The following is a 19647-nucleotide window of genomic DNA, read 5'->3' on the forward strand; positions in this document are numbered from 1 at the left end:
TGCAGAAAAGAGGGGCAAAAAGAGAAGACAGTTTGAGAGACATGGAGGATACATTGAAAAGGTCTAACATAGTCTAATCAGAGTTCTAGAAGGAAAGAATAAGAGAATGTGTCAATGGCTAGATTTGAAAAGATAACATCTGAGAATTTCCCAATTCCATTGAGGCATCAATCCACAAGTCTGGAAGCCCAAAGAATCCCAAGCAGGATAAATAAGAGAGAATCCACATGGAGATACATCACAATGAAACTTTATTTATTGATTGACAGGGTCTTGTTCTGTCACCTAGGATGAGTGCAGCAGTGCTACTCACCGCAGCCTAGAACTCCCGGGCTCAAGCGATCCTCCTGCCTCAGCCTCCCAAGTAGCTGGGACTACAGGCAAGCACGACCACACCCAGCTAATTTTTTTTTTTTTTTTTTTTGTAGAAATGGGAGTCTTGCTATATTGGCCCAGGCAGGTCTCAAGCTCCTGGCCTCAAGTGATCCTCCCACCTTCGCCTTCCAAAGTGCTGGGATTACAGGCATGAGTCACCATGCGCGGCCCAATAGACTCCTTCCTGCCAGCCAAATCATTCTCGAGATTCTCCTTGCTGGCTTGTTGAAGCAAGCAGCCACGCTGGGCGTGATGGTTAGCTTTACGTGTTAACCTGGCTAGGCTATTGTATCCAGTTATTCAATCAAACATTAATCTAGATGTCGCTGTGGTGGTATTTTGTAGATGTGGTTGATATCCACTATCAGTTGAATTTCAAATAAAGATTCTCTTAAGCAATGGGGGTGGGTCTCATCCAATCTGTTGAGAGGGCTTAAGAACAAAACTAAAGTTTCCCGTGAAAGAAAGAAGAAATTCTGCCACAAGACTGTGGCATCAGCTGCTGCCTAAGAGTTTCCAGCCTGCCAGTCTCCCCTATGCATTTCAGACTTGCCAGCCCCTACAATCATGTAAGCCAATTCCTTGAAATAAATGTGTGTGTGTGTGTCCTACTGTTTCTCTGGAGTTCTTTGATAGGTTGGGAAAGCCCACATGGAAAGGAACTGCCTTCAGCTGACAGCCAGCAAGAAGGTGGAACCCTCAGTTCTGTGCCTGTGAGGAAATGAATTCTGTCAACAACCTGAACAAATTTAGAAGCACATTCTCCAGTCAGAGCTCTAGATGAGAACACAGTCTGGCTGACACATTGAATGCAGCCTTGTGAGACCTTTAGTGGAGAACCCAGTTAAGCCATGCCTGGACGTCTAACCCACACAAACTATGGGATGTGTGTCATTTTAAGTCATTAAGTTTGTGATGATTGGTTCTGCAGAAATAGAAAACTAATACACTTTTCCATCTGTAAAAGGAGGAAAATAATAATAGTCATCTCATAGGGCCAAGATGGGGCTTAAGTGAGATAATACAGCGTGCTTAGCATGGTGCCTGCCATGTATTTAGTGCATGTCAGGGTGAGGACACGGCACCCCAAAATATGGCACCTTGGCGGTAGGTCACTCTCAGACCTTCTCTGGTCTTTCTGTGTGAAAAGAATTCTCTGACCCATCTCCCCTGAAAATAGGTCCTAAGACCCTCATGTGACGGATGTCCTGCCTCATAGCCAGGGAATGGGAGAGGAGGGTGAAGGAATGTCATACACAGACACAGATAAGAATCTGAAAAAACACACCTTGCTGAGTTCCTCCCTAGTTTATTACGATTTATTGGATTGTACCCCTTTTTCTCTAATCATATCGTTCCACAAATATCCACTTCTTTCATCAGACCATTGTAAAAATACCGTTTTCCCTGGGTCTTTGGGCACCATTTCTGAAGCCTCCTGTGTCACATAAAACTTTGGTTAAATAAATTTGTAAGCCTTTTTCTTGTTAATCTTCCTTTTGTTATAGTGGTGCCGGTCACGAACCTTGTAATAGGTGAGGGAGAAACATTACTTTTTCTCCTCTACATGCACAACAAACAAATCAATAAGTGATTGATTTTTTAAAAACTATTTAGCAGTGGTCCAAGAATCAGACACAGAAGCACCAGGACTTACCATATCTCATGTAAGCGGTGTGGGGGGGGGACGGTCTTGATTATTTCTGAGAAACAGTGGGTGGCCTGGTGGTTCAGTGCACACACTCTGCAGCCGGACTGCCCAGTTCATTCTGGCTCTTGCATCTGTCAGCTGTGTCACATCAGGCAGGTGACTTAACCCACTCTGTGCCTTGGTTTCCTTATCTGTAAAATAACATAAGAATAGCAACTGGCACATAGTAGGGCTATATAAGCATTAACTGCTATTATTATTATTTGTCTCTAACCCATAGCCAAAGAATTTAATATATTACAAGTTTACCTCTACCAACTGTGAGCAAATAAAGATGAAGCAATAGGTGATTACACTTCAGGAGTTCCTCATTTTGCATAAGCTTCCTATGCTCTCATTAAGAAATTGCGATTGTGTGATCTTCCTGGGGGTGTCTGGGAAATAGGCACAGAACTTTTCCTGCACAGAATTTTGTCACCCGTTCCCCAAATCTCCACCACCACTCACTCTTGAGGCTACTCCTCAGGCCCTAAGTACAGCAGAGGGCGCTGTGGACTCAAAATGCAATCCTCAGCCCCTTCCCTCCCAAGGAGACCTGCAGGGCTAGGGAGGGACGGTACTGGGCAGGGGCAGTAGGCCTGACTCCAATGAGACCCTTTGTCCCAACTAGTCCCTCTCTCCAAGCACTCCGCAAATTCCACATCACCTACTGCTTCCCGGTTTTCCGAACCTCACCCTGCTCCATGAAGTGTTTCCAGCCCTCTTTGAGCTCCAGAACCTTCGTTTCAGGGATGAATCATCCAGGCCGTATGCTGCTTGCTCTGTTACTGTTTCCAAATTCCATGGCAGCACAGCTGTAAACCTCCAGAGAGCCTCTGCCACCCACAGCCTGCTCGTCTTCCGTCCTAGTCCAACTTCTCCAGGCAAAACGCACTCGCCCCACCCAGCTCTCACTTCTGCCTCAATCTGCTGGAGGGCAAAGGACTCGTTTTTTTCATCCAATCTTCCAGCAAACAATTGTTTGGGGCTGAGGTTAGCATCCTGCAGAGATGAAGACCAATAACCTTTACTGAGCACCTACTGTGTGCCACACATTGTTCTGAGCCTTTCACATAATCCTCACAACAACTCTATGACGGTTGTTAGGCCTGTTTTTGCAGGTGAGACAGTTAAGGCACAGAGTGGTTAAGGGACATACCTACGGTCACATAAGCTAGTGGTTCAGCTAGTATTCAAACCTGTCTGGTTCCAACAACTGGACTTTTAAAACAAGATGTTATCTGGACTTTTTGGTATAGACCTGGGGGTCCCTCCCTGTTCTCCTGAACTGCAAAATATACACTGAATTCCAAAGACTTAGTTTGAAAAAAATGTACAATACAGCATTAATAATTTTATATTGATTACATATATGCAAAAATGATACTATTTCGGATCTGCTGGGTTAAATAAAATATAACTTATTTTAATTTTTAGGGATGGGGGTCTCACTATATCACCCAGGCTGGACTTGAACTCCTGGGTTTACGAGATCCTCCTGCCTCGGCCTCTTGAGTAGCTAGAACTATTGGCACGCACCACCACGCCTAACTAAAATATATTAGTAAAATTAATTTCACCTGTTTCTTTTTACTTTTTAAAATGCAGTTACTAGAACATGTTAAATGGCGTATGTGACTTGCGTTCTATTTCTGTGGGGCAGAGATGCTCTGGGAGCTCTCAGCTCAGTGGAAGGACAGACAGCATAATTCAAACAAGTCTAACGCAAGGGGAAATGTGGTTTGTGTTCTGAGAAGTGAGAACAACAACGTGGGGTAGGAGCCCAGAGGTGGGGACCCCTTGGGGAGGGGGTTTCAAGGGAGCTGTCTCAGTGGGGGCAGGTTCCAGCTGGATTTCCAAGGACCTGCGGGGTTCTGCCCTGGTGAGAAGAGCAGTGGCGACAGCAAAGCCAAACAGCAGAGGAGAGAGCTAGTAAGGGAAGTCTGAAGGGAGCCCAGTGACCCAGACCATGGAGGCCTTGACTGTGGGTCAGAGGGAGGGGCTGTCACCAGGATGGGGTTCCACTCATGTGCACACATGTCCACCCATGTCCATTCACATCCACTGATGTCCACTGACGTCCACTCATGTCCACTCACGTCCCTTCACATCCACTGATGTCCACTGATGTCCACCCACATCCACTCACGTCCATCGATGTCCACTCTCATCCACCCATGTCCACTCACGTCCACTCATCTCCAGTCCTGTCCACTCATGTCCACACGCCCACTCGTGTCCACCCACGTCCACTATTGTACACCCACATCCATTCACGTCCACCCACGTCCACACACGTCTAGGCTGGGAGGCTGCAGAGGGTTGAAGGCTGGGTTTAGGAGGTGAGGGCAAGTGTCCCTCTCAGCCCCATGGGCGGATATGCAAAGAATTGCTAATTGCAACTAAACGAGGCCTCGGCGTGGGGGAAGGGGCAGTCTCCCGGCTGTCAGGGGCTACCGCCTCTTTGAGTGCCCGGGTAAGGCCAGGCCAGCCCGCTCTTCTCATGTAAAGCAGCTTTTTGTCTGGGGGAGCCAGGGCTGGGGCCAGGGGCTGGGGAAGGGGCCCAAGCCATTAGCAAGTTTCTTGTTCCCCAGAAAGGGAGAAGGGTGCTGAGCCCCCCTCAGAGTGAGAACGCCCCCCTCCTTCTCCACTCTCAAGCTTTTTATGTGGGGGTTGACGGGGTGCTGTCCAGCAGGAGGGGGTGGGCCTGGGATCCAGCACACCCCCACGCTGGGCTGTGGGAAAAAACCGAGCACAAAGAAGGGGGTTGGCCCAGCTGAGTTGGGAGACAGGGCAGCTCTGATCCAGGGATACCCTGAGGTTGAAGTACCTATCCCAAGAGCCCCTTCTCCCCAGAGAATGTCCCAAGTGGCCACATGTATCTTATCTGGTCATCTCAGCCCAATTCAGACTTTGTCACCCACTTTGCAAACTTTCCCTAACCTTTTGTACTTGGGAGGTGGGTCTTGAGGAGCTAAGGCTACTTCCTAACCAAGCCTAACTTGAGGGAGAAGGAATCAAACCTTTAGAGAAACCCTTGCTCTAAATATAGGGACATTTGAATAATGCTTCCAGATCCTGGGGCCATATAACCTGTTAAAGACCTGAGAGCCCTGCTTTCTAATTCAGATGCCCCATTTTATGAGCTTCTGTACATGTGGGCAAGTTATATAACCTATTGAGCCTCAGTTTTCTCATCTGTAAAATAGGGGCAACAATAACATCGTCTTAAAATCCTTGGACAGATATACAAAGCACCCTGCATGGCAGTCCCTAGCTCTCAATGCATCCTCTCCCCTACCCTGGAACATCTGTACACATACACTCCAGGGATAATGATACCTCACATTCATATAACATTTTACAATTTCCAGCATGTGTGTCATCTCTTAACAATATGCTACCTAATAAAAAGAACAGAATTTTTTTTATCCATATTTGATTGGTGGCAAAACCAAGATTCCAAAACGGTAATTCCTACCCCAGTACTTGTCCCACTCCACAGCATGGCTTCAGAGAGCACAGGGCCAGCGCAAAACCAGCCTGGGACTGTCACAGTCCAAGGGACCACCCAGAGGTTCTCAGTTGCACAGCTTGTCTTAGTTGCCACCTGGCCTCTTCCCCTAAATCGATGCTTGTATAGAAACTTTAGCACCATGTGGGTTGCCTTCATTCGGTTCCACATTGGGGTCCTTGAGAAGCAGAGGGCTGGCTGTAGGGTAGGAAGGGGTGTCCCCTCCCCTCCCACCTGGGAAACCTCCTGGATGAAACCTTCCACTCTGGGAGGCCGCAGGAGACAAAGGTGAAATAGCTGGAAGTCCACTTGTTCAACCAGGAGTGTCGCCTTTCTTCCTTCCCCGCTATTTTGGGGGCCCCATGGTCTATCTATCCATCCCCATGTGTCACCCTGGCTGGGCCCCCATTCTCCCAGCCCCTCAGCCAGGTGACCCTGCCTGCCAGACACCCAGGGACTCCTGGTTCCAGAGGGCCTTCACCAAGGAGCTCTGGTGTTGGGCCAGTGCCTTTCTCACTGCCCGGCTCCCTCCCCACAGGCCCCTAATCCATCTCACCCAGCAGGAAGCCCTTAAGCTGCCTTTTCAGCGGCCTTCCCCAGCCTGCTGCGGGCTCTGTGCCTTTCTATACCACCCTTGGCAGGAGCTGTGTTATACAAGCTGGAGAGAGAGGCCCCTGCAAAGAGGTCATCGTGCCTAAGGCAGCTTCCAGCTCCAGCAGCCTCTCCTCCCTGGTCCCCTCCCCAGGGCTCCCCGTCTAGTATATACTGCCTGGGCATCCCTGGGAACTGCCAGTCCTGGCTCACTTACATCAAAGCCCCAGGTGACGGGAGAGACACTAGGGGGACAGTGGGCAGAAGGCCAGGGACTGGGGAAGTGTGGCAGGCAGGAGGGGCCCCTCTGGCTCTGTGCCACCTGTCCTATTGGCTGGTCTCAACATCTTTCCTCCATTCTAGCTCCTGCCCCCAGCTCCTTACAGGCCACTCGCAGCCTTCTCAGACTCAGTTATGCAGCCTAGACTGAGGCCCCAGAGAGCGGGTGCCCTGGAGACCACTGCAACTGAGTGTTTCAGACGGGAACAGAGCCAGGCCACGGGGAGGAGAAGTGGGGGGGGGGGGGCAGGCGAAACCGACAGATTCAGTCTCTCTTCCTGTATTTGGGTGTCTGCTTGTCATACCTGGAGTGAGAACCTCACAGCTTGGACCATTCTAGGACAGGCTAGATTTCAAACCCCCAATCCCATGGCTCCTGCAGGTATATTCTTACTGGTTCTGATTTTTTGGTTTGGAAAACATGGTTCTTGTATAGCTTAGTCCCTACCCTGCCCTCAACCTTTCCCTCCCCTCTCTCTCCAGGAAAAAAAATCTCACCATCTAGGCTCCTTTTCCAAAGCCCAAACCCCAGCCCAGCCTCCCAATCTCGCTCCAGGAAGCCGGCCTTTTGCTGCCTAGGAGTGGTTAGAGCAGAGTTGGGGGTGCCTCTGGGAGGTCTGTTTGTAGTTCAGATTCTTCTCATTCCAGGCTCGGCAGGCTCTCTCCAAGGGAAGGGCCTGGGATAGGGGGCGGGGATCCTTGGGGCACCCGCTGCAGGGAAGGAAAGCTTCCTGGGCAGAGGAGGGAAGCGTGTTTTCTCCTCCTCCTAGTGACCCCATCCGTGGGGTAGGACCATAGGACTTGCCTCACCCAATTCCATCCTTGAGTCCCCCCTCCAGCTGCCTCAATATTAGAGTCCCTCCCAAGGGGCATGAAAGGAGATATTCAGAGCTGAGGCCCTGGTCTCTTTCTTTGCTTCCTCATGCGGCAATTTCCCTCCTTTTGGGATGCTTAGAGATGTTTGGAAGAGTTGGGGGGGGGGGTGGTTCTGAAAAGAGGGATGCCTGGAGAGTGATTGGGTCAGCCCCAGCTTCAAAGAGACCATCTCAGTCTGTTCCCAAAACTGAAGTTCCCTGTAGATTTTTATTTTACCCCAGCATTAGTGTATTTGTCTGTCTAGACTAGCAACCCCTAGGCCACAGAATTCCTCAAGGACTAATCAGAGTGACCCAGCCATGGGAGAAAGCAACCTGAAACCCCCAACCTCCAAGGTCTTAGAAGGCTGACACTTGCCCCAACTCACTGAAAAACTTCCTTCTCCAGTCGCCCCTACCTGATCTAGGGAGAGGAGGAAAAGCAAACACTAAAGACTTGTATCGAGTGTCCCCTGGGTGAAGTTACTTACCCCTTTGATCTTATCTTCCCAACCCTTTAAGAGAGATGATTAATATCCCCATCGTATAGATGAAGAGTCTGAGCTTCAGAAAGCTTGAGTGTCCTATCCAAGGGAACGTAGTAAGGAAGTAGAGTTAACTCTGTCGAGTCCATGTTCAGGCCAATCCAAGTCCCTGCCCAGCCCCAGCACACGCCCCATGACTCTTCTGGCTGGTCAGGCCTCCAGGCTGATCTGCTTTGGGGTTACAAGGCAGCAGGTACCGCCCAAGCTCCTTTCCCAAATCATTTGTCCCTACAAATCCATTTTCTCATTCAGTCCTCACTCCAGAGGGAACAGGACAGATTTCTTATGCCCATTCTGCATAATAAACTATGAGATTAGAAACTGATCCTCAAAGAAGCAAAATGATGCACCGAAGGTCAGAAAGCTGCTAAGCACCAAGGCCAGGACCCAAACACTTAGATGTCCCATGTCTGCTCAGTGGGTTCTCACCATGATGTCAGATTTGTTTTTCACTTTCCTCCTTCTCAGACTGGAGACCAGAATATATTTGCAATTAAATGTGGCTTCAAAGAACTAGATAATCTAGTGAAACTGTAGGCTAGAAATCGGGACCCTGGAAAGCTGGCTTGCCCATTTCTCCTCCTCAGAGTTCAGCTTCTCCCCTCCCTAAGTGTGGGTTCCGTGGGGCAAAATGTTCCAGATAAGCGAGTCGGGCTGGCTGTCAGGGCAAGGTGCCTGAGTCTCTAGACGACCCAACCCAGGGAGCTCTTCAGACCTTGCCCTACTTATAGAGCGCCCTGATTCATTTAACAAATTTTTCTTGAATACCATGGTATGCCAGGCATTGGTGTGCACACAAAAACTAAGACACAGCCTCTGCCCTCAAGAGACTATGTTGGGCGGGCTGCAGTGGCTCACACCTGTCATCGTAGCACTCTGGGAGGCTGAGGAGGAAGGAGGATCGCTTGAGGTCAGGAGTTCAGTTCGAGACCAGCCTGAGCAAGAGTGAGACCCCGTCTCTACTAAAAATAGAAATCAATTAGCTGGACAACTAAAAATATATATAGAAAAAATTAGCCGGGCATGGTGGTGCATGGCTGTAGTCCCAGCTACTCGGGAGGCTGAGGCAGGAGGATCGCTTGAGCCCAAGAGTTTGAGGTTGCTGTGAGCTAGACTGATGCCACGGCACTCACTCTAGCCTGGGCAACAGAGCAAGATTCTGTCTCAAAAAAATATAAAAGAGACTGTGTTGTTGGGAGTGGGGGGTAGTTAGACATACATAAGTAACACATATCAAATGCCAAATGCCACAAGATAGACATAAACTCAGAGAAGGGAGGGTGGGAATGGTGTCAGTGAAGCACCACAGAGAAGGGGCTTTCAAGGATTTGCAGTGGTGGAAAGGGTTAGAAAGGGTCCACTGGGGCAAGGACAAAAAGTGTACCAAGTATATTCTGCTCTGGTTTGTGGGTGAAATCAGAATTTGAAAGAAACAGAAATCACTCTAGGTGTTTTATGCAAAAAAAAAAAAAAAAAAAAATTTTTTTTTCTTTGAGATAGAGTCTTACTCTGTGTTGCCAGGGTTGGGGTGCAGTGGCATCATCATAGCTCACAGCAACCTCAAACTCCTGGGCTCAAGCGATCCTCCTGCCTCAGCCTCCTGGGTAGCTGGGGCTACAGATGTGCAACACCACACCTGGTTAATTTTTCTGTTTTTTGTAGAGACAGAGTCTCACTATTGCCCAGGCTGGTCTTGAACTCCTGGCCTCAAGTGAGCCTGCCTCAGCTGCAAAAGGGGATTTAATACAGGTTCTCTTTTTTTTTTTTTTTTTTTGAGACAGAGTCTTGCTCTGTTGCCCGGGCTAGAATGAGTGCCGTGGCATCAGCCTAGCTCACAGCAACCTCAAACTCCTGGGCTTAAGCAATCCTCCTGCCTCAGCCTCCCGAGTAGCTGGGACTCCAGGCATGCGCCACCATGCCCGGCTAATTTTTATCTATATATATTTTTAGTTGGCCACATAATTTCTTTCTATTTTTAGTAGAGACGGGGTCTCACTCTTGCTCAGGCTGGTCCCGAACTCCTGACCTCGAGCGATCCACCCGCCTCGGCCTCCCAGAGTGCTAGGATTACAGGCGTGAGCCACCGCGCCCGGCGTAATACAGGTTCTATAAATTGAATTCTGTCCCCACAAAATTCATATGTTGAAGCCTAACCCCCAGTGTGACTGTATTTGGAGATAGGGCTTTTAGGAGGTAATTAAGGTTAAATGAGCTTGGAACAATGAGGTCCTGGTCTGATAGGATTAGTGGCCTTATAAGAAAAGAGAAAGCAATCTCTCTCTCTCTCTCTCTCTCTCTCTTTCTCTTTCTCTTCCTCTCTCCCCTTCCTCTTCCCCTTTCACTTCTCTCTGTCCCCACAGGCAGCACTGAGGAAAGGCCACATGAACACACAGTAAGAAAGTGGCCATCTGCAAGCCAGGAAAAGAGCCTTCACCAGAACCCAACCATGCTGGCACCCTGATCTCAGACTTCCAGCCTCCAGAACCGTGAGAAAACAAATTTTTGTCATTTAAACCACCCAATCCATGGTATTTTGCTATGGCAGTCCAAGCTGGCTGAGACAACAGGGAACTAGGTGCTTATAAAATTGCTGGAGGGACTGGAGGAGCAGACTCTATAATGAAGCCACAGAAATGGTCCTCCAGTAGGAGCTGCCACCTCTGCCACAGCAGGTAGGGGGATGAGGAGGCTGCTGCTGGAACTAAGGCAAGGATGCAGGCCCAGAGCTGCACCTCGGAATCAGTGCCACTGCTGCTACTGCTGTCACAGAGACGGAACACTGGGTGCTACTGCAAGAAAAACGCCATCTCCAGGGCCTCGACTGCCAGCAGAAATAGTCAGAGGAGCATGGCCTCATTTTCCCTTCCATCTTCCAAATCTCAAAAGAGTGCATTTTGCATCCAGAGGTCCAGCTGCAAGGGAAGCTGGGAGATGAGGTTTTTGGCTTCCAACCTCTGCAGTAGAGGAAGGAGTGGGGAATGGACGCTGAGGGCCAATCCATCCATCGTCCATCACAGTGGGGAGGGTGTGGTAGAAGTTAATGCTGGGAAGATCCACTGGGGTTAGATTTTAAAGGGCCTTGAATGTGTTGGAGTAGGGGACAGAGCAGGACTAAGTAGCTGCCAGGAGTAACCAGTGCTCCAAAAGCTGAGTGGTCTGGAAGGCAGATAGTTCTAGAGTGTGCATAAGAATCACTTGGGGATTATAAATTTGGATCAGTGGGCAGGGCCCAGGAATCTGTATTCCTAACAGGAAAATCCCAGCCCTGCATTTCTGAAAACTACTGGTGCAGTGGAGGCTCGGGAGAAGGGGGCTCTGTCTAGAACCTGGGAGTCCAGGAGCTTAAAATCCCTCCGTCCCATACCTACATGGCCTACATGGAGCCGGCCAGCAACATGCAGAAGCATTTCCTTAAGTTATGACTTGCTTTGTTCTGAATATCTACACTGGCCCTGGGGCTTAGGATCTTCAGGATCCTGTTTTGATCGCAGGGGTTTGGTTGGAGAGAGTCTTAAACCTTGAGGAGTTTACGAATTTGACAGAGAATAAGAGTGAAACAGAGGGGACAAGAGAGGAAGGGAGGAGAGAAGGAGCTCTTCTGCCCAAAATGGCCTTGAGCCCCCACCACAACCCAGTGTTGTCCACAGCTCACACTGAATTGCAACACAAAATAGTCGGTTAGAATAAATTTCCCTTTTTCTTCTCAGTAACTTTGTTTTCTTGGCTCTTACTACCCACCCCCAGCCCCCACGCCCCCCAGTTCTAAGAGGAAGGCCATAGACAGAGGAAAAAGCCCTGGCCTCCTCCCCTCGGCACCCCCATCTCAGCCCCAAAGCCATAGCAGGGCGGAGTCTGCCTGGGCCTCTGGCCTTCCCTGCTTCCCAGGGGTACCCCCTACCCAGTTCCTGAGATGCTGGGCCCCCTTCAGAAGTGTCTGCAGCCTGGCTTAGCTGGGGTCCCCCAGGCCTTCCTCCTCGAGCTGATCCTCCCCGGATAAGAGCAAACTTGCAGGTTGGGGGAGGGGGTCAGTGCCCCCATCCCCCAGTTATCGCCACAAAGCAAAGTTCAGGGAAGGAGGGGGAGTGGGCAAGGGTGGGGGTAGTTGGCGAGCCAGGTCCTCGCTAGTAAATCAAAGTTGGTTTCCCAGATGGAGTTGCAGCCGCTTTGATTTCTCAAGGCGCCCCCTCCCCCTCTGCTGCCTCCCCTCACCCCCAGCTCCACGGTTTCAATTCCTCCCTGAAAAGCAGCGGGGCCTCCTTTCAAACCAGCCCAGCTCCTCCAACTCCCAACAACAGCTTCAGTTACAGGAAAGGGAAAGGGGAGGGGGTGAGGTGGCCCAGCCTGGAGGGAAAGAAGAGAAATTCTGGGAGAAGTTAGGGGGAGAAGGGAGAGTGGAAAGAGAGGAAGGGGGAGTGAGATGGGGGGGCCAGGATGGAACCGCGTGCTCTGCTGGAGCAGGAGGGGAGCCCCAGCCGGGAGTCAACCTGCCTCCGTCCTCCCTCCCCAGCGAGCACCCCACACCCACCACCCTGGAGAACCCTCCACACCCGCAAGCCTATGATTCAGGCTCTCATGTACCTCTCCTCTTGGTGTTAAGCTCTAGAAGGTTCTGGAGACAAAATATCTAACCTATTCATTCCCATGGACATTTATTTCCCAGATCTAGAAAGCAGAGTCACCCCAAGAACCTCACTAACCTAACCCAGCACTGATTTTTCAGCTTCATTTTCCCCAGCCTGCTCTGCGCCAGCCCACCCTTTCCTCTTGCTCAGCCTAGGCCTGGGCTAATTAAAGTCCTTAATTAATAGATCATCTGTTATATCTGTTTAATCCTTTTATGACCCATTTTGCCTTGCAGAGCCCTTGGGGCAGGGTGCTAGAGAGATAAAGGGGATGACAGCTGTACTCTGCCAAGTCTCCTCTCCCTCTGCCCCAAAGCCAGGGGCAGGCTTGGACCAGGCTGGGGCAGGGTGAGGTGCACCGAAGGGACCCACAAGTGGGTGGGAAGGGTGCCCCAGGAGTCCTAGATCTCCTGATTATTCTGTGGCCAGTTTCTAAGGGCCATTTCCCTGAGAGCTAAATGGAGGGTGGAGTTCAGGGAGAGGGAGTTTGGTATCTCACCTGAAGGTGGATTCAAGGTCTTGGTGGACAGGTGGGCAGGCTTGGAAGAGGGGAGGAAACATAGGTTCGCCCAAAGCAGAGGAAAACCCTGTGGGGCAGGGGTGGGAGTAGCCAACCATTAAATAGATTCTCTGAAGGTCAGACGTGTTGTCCACAAAGTATCTAGGATCTATCCCATTTAGAGTAGGATATTTTTACCTAGAGAAAAAAATCTTTGAGTCTTGTAGTATCTGAAATTATGTCCTCTTCCTCACTCCCTGCCTCCTAAACATGCACACAGCCCTTCCCCCTTTAGGGTGGAGGGACCTCAGTGGGAAGGTGATAAGGAAAACTCCCATCTATTACTTAGCACAGCAGCCACCTGAGACCCCCACCCCTCACGGAAGACCCGCATCAGCATAATACTAACCTACCACCTGGCCCATCAACTAATCTATTACCTGGCTCATCAGCATAACACTAAACCTATTACCTGGTGCAGCAACTAACCTAACCTATTACCTGGCGGGCATTAGTCACCTGAGACCCCACCGCTTGGATCACCCCAACTTAATAAAAGTGGGAAAAATTGGGTAGACGGGGCCCAGAATTTGGTGGCAAAACCCCTCTGAGCCCGCCGGCAAATAAACTTTGATTCTCCGACTCTCCGTGTGCCACTCGGTTTATCCTCAGGACCACTCACTGTAACACTTGCTGTAACAAAGGAAAGAACACAGACCCAGAACTGAGGAAACAAACAGGGGTCCTGTCCTCTGCCAGGGCTTCTTGGAGCAGGGGGATTCCCTGGAGAGTCACCATACCAGGCATTATCCCTTAGAAGAGCCACGCAGAGGAAAGAGAGAGGATGGTTTCTCTGGAAGGAATGGGCTCCCATGGTAAGGATTGAAGGGACAAGGGAACATACGCAATTACAGGGACATATGCAACTACTGTGCCAGGCAAGATGACAGGCTGGAGACAGGAGGATCTGAGGGCGGGTGGGAAGCCCCTGGGCTGGGAGTGGTCCTCTGTGCTCTCTTCTGAGCTTGCCTGTGTGTATTGGATATTGCCGACTGGCTGTCATTTCACTCATTTGTGACAAGCAAGCCTTTCATCTTGTTTGGGTGGCATTAAGCAAGGACAGTTTCAATGATCTGAACATAATATTTGCACAGCCCCCTACATCTGGCTCAAAGGTAAAATCAATAAATAGTTTGATGATCCCTTTACACAGATGAGAAAGCAAAAGCTAAGGAAGGGAAAGTGACTTGCCTGAGGCTACCAGGCCAGGGTGGGTGGAACCAGGCCTGCAGCCCAGACATTCTGAGCCCCAGACCGGGTTTTTTTCCCTCTCTGTCAGCTATTTCCTCTGCTCTCCTGTCACGTTGAGATTTCTGCTCCAGCGAAGCTCTCCTCCCATGCCATGGAATGGAGCGTGTGGCAGATTTACAGTGGGAACCCAACAATTATCCCAGATATCAGATTTATGTTGAGATGATTGACAATAGTGCCCCAGGATTTGGGGGAGAAGTGACACTTCTGTGTCTTGGGGACACCTAGGCTCCCAGCCCACAGCAGAAGCCTAAGACCAAGCAGAAATGATCATTAGAGAGGAGCAGCAGACAGTGGTCCCCTAGACTGTAGACTCCATGAAACTGGAGCCTGAGTCTCTGCAGACTGCTTTGCATATAGCAGGTGCACAATAATTTGTTGGATAAAAATAATAGCTACTATTTACCAAGTTTTTAGTGTATCGCAAGGTCATAGTGAGTGTCATACACTATCTCATTGAATTCTCACAACCCAAACAGAGCAAATAAAAATTCTAACTTGTGGCGGGGTACATGGTGGCTCATGTCTGTAATACTAGCACTTTGGGAGGCCAAGGTGGGAGGATCACTTGAGGCCAGGAGTTTGAGACCAGCCTGGGCAACAGTGAGACCCTGTCCCTACAAAAAGTAAAAAAGTTAGCCAGGTGTGGTGGCACGTGCCTGTAGTCCGAGCTGCTTGGGAGGCTGAGACAGGGAGATCACTTGAGCCCAGGAGTTTGAGGTTGCAGTGAACTATGATAACACTGTACTCTATCCTGTCTCTAACAGAGACCCTGCCTCAAAAAAAAAAAAATCTAACTTAAGGCTCCCAGACCTGCAAGAGAAGAGTCTGAGCCTTGTGACATATTCATGTTGGCTAGAATCTAGAATCGCTCCTGGCCTGATCAAGCCTCAGTTTCCCTCCTCCTTGGCCCCATGGCCCTTAAATGTGGGTATCCGCCCAAGCTTTGGCATTCCCACCCAATCTGTCTTCCCTACATGATCTCCACCATGCTCATACCTCCAACCATAGGCTAAAAGTACCGGATCTAAATCTAGCCCAAAGCTCCCATCTGGGCACTAGCTTAGAATAGCCACCTGCCTTCTGGACACCTTCTCATGGATGTACCACAGGCTCAGCCTTGCTTGACTGTGCCCATTCTCTGCCCTTTCCCTATGTTCCCTAAGCTGGATAGTGGATCAGGGCACCTAGGTCAGAAGCCTTGGTTGGTCTCCTCCCTTACTCTCCTCACGGTCTGCACTGTCACATTTCAGCTCCTGCTCTCTCCATCTCTTGCCTGGTCTCTTGTGATTAATCCCTAACTGATATTTCAGGCTTCCGCAATCATGTTCCTCAAAGCTGCCCAAAGGCACTATCTAAAACTCGAGTGTGACCTTTCCTAAACTCTCCGGTGTAGGCCCATCTCCAGGAGCCCAGACTGTGTTGCAAGGTACCTAATATCCCTGCCTAGTTAGAGCCCCTCTGCCATCACTCTTGGAGATGCATTCGGGGCTCTAACAGGGCCAAGGTACTTGTGCTCCCTGCCCATTCCATGTTTCACGCGATCACCACGCCCTGCCCTTGCCCACGTTGTCCAGAGGCAGGTTGACAAAGTGGAAAGTGCTGTGGGCCTGCGATCTGAGGATGTGGGTTCTCCTCCTGTTCATACTCAGGTCCCTCACATAAAAGGCAAGCGTAATCATGAAATATTGTGATTTCTACGTATTTCATGTACAAATGCTAGACAAATGTAAGATCTTTGTGGAACTGTTACAGCAAGTGTTACAGTGGGTGGTCCCGAGGACAAACCGAGCGGCACACGGAGAGTCGGAGAATCAAAGTTTATTCGCCAGCGGCTCAGAGGGGTCTTGCCACCAAATTCTGAGCCCTGTCTACCCGATTTTTCCCACTTTTATTAAGTTGGGGTAGTCTGAGGGGTGGGGTCTCAGGTGGCTAACGCGCCAGGTAATAGGTTAGTTGATGCGTCAGGTAATAGGTTTAGTGTTATGCTGATGTGCCAGGTAATAGATTAGTGTTATGCTGATGCGCCAGGTAATAGATTAGTACTATGTTGATGAGTGTCTTCTGTAAGGGGTGAGGGTATCAGGTGGCTGATATGCCAAGTAATAGATGGGGGTTTTCCTTATCATTATCACTTTTCTTCTAGGCTACTATAAACTCTTGAAGGGCAGCTGTGCCATCTTTCTCTGCATTCTTCACAGCGCCTACTACGGTGGTTTGGAAACAGAATAAAAGTGTGCTGAAGGAATGAAAGGTTGACAGAGTGAATAGAAGAATGTCCTTGGTTTCCATTTTCCAGCTCCAGCTTTCCATCTGCCTTGGGGTGGCTGGGGAAGGGATAACTGTCATGTAGGCCTGGCCCTAGGGCAGGAAAACAGATTTGTCATGGAAATAAATTGAAGATGCTGTGTTTACATTGGAGATTTGTGCTCAATTTCCTACCAGACTGTGAGCTTCCTAAGTGGGGTAAAGGAGTCTGTCTTATTCATTTTTGTTTCCACCATTTAGCTGCAGGGCTTGGTACCAACTCTAAAGATGCCTTGAGGTGGCCTAGGTGGGAGGACAGAAGGAGCAATAGCTCAGGCTCAGATGGGGCCCTGTGGAGAAGAGAGGGGACAACTTGAGGGGACAACTTTCTCATCTCTAGTCTGCTCTGGGAGAAAATGGGCTTGTGGGTAGAATAGCTAGGGTTAGAATGGAAATGGGATGGACAGAAAACAGTCATATCCCCCTCATTTTGTTTTGTTTAATTTTTAATTATCATGGGTACATAATTGTTATATATCTTTATAGGGCACATGTGATATTTTGATACAGGCATACAATGTGAATTAACCAAATCAGGATAATTGGAGTATCCATCATCTCAGGCATTTATCATTTCTTTTCTTTTTTTTTTTTTTTTAGCCCCACACCCCCTGGCATTTATCATTTCTTTGTGTTAGGAACATTCTAATTCCACTCTTTTAATTATTTCATAGTATACCTTAACTTATTGTTGATTATAGTCACTTTATTGTGCTATCAAATATTGTTCATTCTATCTATCTAACTATATTTTTGTATCCATTAACCATCTCCACTTATTCCCTCCACACTACCCTTCCCAGCCTCTGGTAACCATTATTCTACTCTCTATCTCCATGAGATCAATTGTTTTTAATATTTAGCCCCCGCATACGAGTGAGAACATGGAAGATTTGTCTTTCCGTGCTTGGCTTATTTCACTGAACATAACGTTCTCCAGTTCCATTCATGTTGTTGCAAATGGCAGGATTTCACTGTTTTTGTGGCTATGTAATATTCCATTGTATATATGTACCACAATTTCTTTATCCATTTATCTGTTGATGGACACTTTGGTTGATTCCAAATCTTTGCTATTGCAAATAGTGCTGCAATAAACCTGGGAGTGCAGACATCTTTCTGATAAATTGAATTCTCCTCCTTTGGGTATATACTCAGCAGTGGGATTGCTGGGTCATAGGGTAGTTCTATTTTTAGTTTTTTGAGGAACCTCCGTACTGTTCTCCATAGTTGCACTAATTTACATTCCCACCAACAGTGTACAAGGGTTCTCCTTTCTCCATATCCTTGCCAGCATTTCTTACTGCCTGTCTTTTGATAGAAGCCATTTTAACTGATTCTCCTGATTTTAAAGGAAACCTTTCTTCCTAGAGTAGGGAAAAGGCAACTTCTCCAAGATACAACAAGGAGCATTTTGAAGTTGTAAAGAACCTGAAAATCTTTATATTATTTATTCAAAAAAATTTTTTTGAATCCTGTCAAACCTGCATCCCTTGTATCCATCTACTTATTTTCCTTCCTTTTCCCCACCCTTTTCTTCTTTCTTTCTTTTAAATTTCTTTTTTGCTGCTGCTGTTGTTTAAAGCAATCTTTTTCTATATTAGAGCAGGAAACAGTTCTCCAGACTGGGAGGATTTGGCCCATACTGAGAAGCAAAGGGGCTTTCTAAACTCAATTTTCTTTCTTCTTTTTAAGTCTTCCCTCCCCTTTCAGTCCGGAGAGACAACAGAAATAATTGATCCATCAGCCAGTACCAGACCCAGGAGATTTACATACAAATTCCTCCTTTCCTCCCCAGACCCCCCTCTCAAATTTAAAATCCTAGGGGTGGGGGGGAGGAGGAAGAAACTTCTTTCTAAACCAGCAGGAACTCTGCCGGCCACCTCCCACCCCACAACCAGGTGAGAGGGGGGAGAGAATAATCCACCAAAACCCCCAGCCTCCTCCGTCGCCACACACACCACCCCTTTTCTGGTGTGGAATCGCTTAAGGTTTGGGTAAAACTCCCCTCTCTCCCTGGAGACTGTATCTGGAAGCTTTTAGGGGTCGGAGGCAGAGGTGCGGAGGCAGAAGGAAAGTTCCTCCAAACATTCGTCCGGCCTAAGAGAGTCGTCTCTTTACTCAAAACTGCCCGTCACCCCCAACCCTCCACCATTAATTTTCGATTAAGACCTCCTCCTTACGGCAACTAAACTTTACTTTGCATAATTAAGATTTGCCTCGGAAGAAGGGGGCGGGAGAAGCCGAAGCTCAGGGCCATTCTCCTTCACCTCGCCAACACCTCCCCCCAAAAACCCTCTAGCTCCGGGCCTCGGAGTTCCTGAGTTTTCTCACTTTGAGGTGCCACCGAACACAAAGAACCATAATGGGCTCCTTTGTGCTCGCTACGGGGCAATTACGCCCGGGAGTCCAGGTCCCTTTAAGAGCCTCTTAAAGAGACAGGCTCCCATTTTTTCAGAGGGTTATTTAAGGGTGTGTGTAGGGGGAGGGGAGGGGCGGACTCCTAGGGGGTCTACGTGTAAAGTGAAGTGAAACTTTTGTCTGGGATCCATGAGAAGGGGCGGAGAGAAAAGCCTTTGTAAACTGTTAGGTTGCAAGTCTCTTGGTTTTGGGGTTTTTAAAAATTTTTAAACTTGAGATTTTTCACTTGATTTGAAAAATTGGACTGGAATAGGTGGGGTTCGAGAAGCCGGGGCTGGAGCAAGGATTTAAAGAGCCCCTACCCGGCAGAGCGCCTTGGCCCCCGGAAGAAGAGTGATCAGGGTCGAGTGGCCTGGGTCCACCGCAGCTCTCGGGAATGTGTGTCTCCGGATCTCGCCGCGGCGACTCCGGAGAAATCCCGGGCTGGTCAAACAGCCCTTAATGTAATAATAGCTTGTCTCTTTAAAAAGCAAAAGGAGGGGGGGAAGTTTTCTTGGCATCTGGTTTCTGATCTCATTATGTTGTGGTCGACCAATCCAGCCCTCGGGGCTGGTCCTCGGGTTTAAATCTGATTGGCTGAGAGCACATTTTGGGATGGTGCTTAGAGCTCGACGGGGCGGTTTCAAGGATCCCTTTTTT

The sequence above is a fragment of the Eulemur rufifrons genome, chromosome 9 (genome assembly GCF_041146395.1).
Source record: "Eulemur rufifrons isolate Redbay chromosome 9, OSU_ERuf_1, whole genome shotgun sequence".
NCBI lineage: Eukaryota > Metazoa > Chordata > Mammalia > Primates > Lemuridae > Eulemur > Eulemur rufifrons.